General features: G+C 50.4%; 1 pseudogene; it reads left to right on the top strand.

Moving 5' to 3' along the window:
- Positions 1-212: 212 nt before the first annotated feature.
- Positions 213-330, top strand: LOC124556940 (annotated as a pseudogene).
- The last annotated feature ends 1,020 nt before the right edge of the window (positions 331-1,350 follow it).

The raw sequence follows: 1,350 nt of genomic DNA, 5'->3' as shown, positions 1-1,350 counted from the left end.
AATGTATGGTCGCAAGAGAACCGGGCTACGGACGGCCAAGTGGCATTGTCGAGAACGAACACCATCGTGTTCGGCGAATGGCTCTGGCGCATCGCACTGCATCTGCGACAGCAATATGAGCAGCAACTGGAATCAAAATGACACAATGAACTCTTACAAATCGGTTGCATCAAGGACAGCCCCGAGCCAGACGCCCTGTAGCGTGCATTCCAGCCAACGGCCTTGCCGCAGAGGTAACAATGGTTCCCGTCAGATCACCGAAGTTAAGCGCTGTCGGGCAGGGCTAGCACTTTGATGGGTGGCCATCCGGTGTGCCGAGCGCTGTTGGCAAGCGGGGTGCATTCAGCCCTTGTGGGGCAAACTGAGGAGCTACTTGATTGAGAAGTAGCGGCTCCGGTCTCGGAAACTGACTTACGGCCAGGACAGCGGTGTCCTGAAAACATGCCCCTCCATATCCGCATCCAGTGACGCCTGTGGGCTGAGGATGACATGGCGGCCAATCGGTACCTTTTGGCCTTCATAGCCTGTGCGGGATGAGTTTAGTTTAGTTGGCGTGCATTCCACTGACGCATACCATCGTCGTTTACTACTTCAGTGGTGACAAGCGTGAGCTCATTGTTGGGCCGGGTGGACGTCCGTTGTGTTTCCTGATGAAAGCTGGTTCTGCCTGGGTGGCAGTGATAGCAGAGAGTTGATGAGGAAGAGGTCAGTTTAGTGCCCGCAAAATCAGCAGGTCTGCATGCTAGACACTCTGGACCTACACCTGGAGTTATGGTCTGGGGTGCGATTTCGAATGACAGCAGGAGCACTCTCGTGGTTATTCCACGCACCCTCGCTGCAAAGTTGCTTGTCAATCTGCTGATTCAACCTACTGTACTACCATTCATGAACTGCATGTCAGGGGGTACTTTCCAACTGGATAACGCTCGTCCACACATAGCTGTTGTAACCCAACATGCTGACAGAGTGTCGACATGTTGCCTTGGTCTGCTAGATCACCACGTCTGTCTCTAATCAAGCACATTTCGGACATCATCGGGCGTCAACTACAGCGACATCCGCTAGCAGCATTAATCGTCCCAGTATTGATCTACGAAGTTTAACAGGCATGGAACTCCATCCTACAAATGGGAATCTGGCCCCCGTACAACACAACTCAAACACGTTTGCATGCTTGTATTCAACTTTCTCGCGGTTACACCGGTTATTAACGTATCAGAAATTCACATTTGTAACCGCTTGTCTCGCAAAAACATTAACCTGTAATATTGCAACGTTAATCACTTAAATTGTTGCACAGATAAATGTATTTCAGAAATTTCATTACTCTTGAGGTTTTGTATACAGCCG

This window comes from Schistocerca americana, chromosome X (genome assembly GCF_021461395.2).
Source record: "Schistocerca americana isolate TAMUIC-IGC-003095 chromosome X, iqSchAmer2.1, whole genome shotgun sequence".
Lineage (NCBI taxonomy): Eukaryota > Metazoa > Arthropoda > Insecta > Orthoptera > Acrididae > Schistocerca > Schistocerca americana.
The sequence above is the reverse complement of the archived record's forward strand: the minus strand, read 5'-3'. Positions and strand labels throughout refer to the sequence as shown.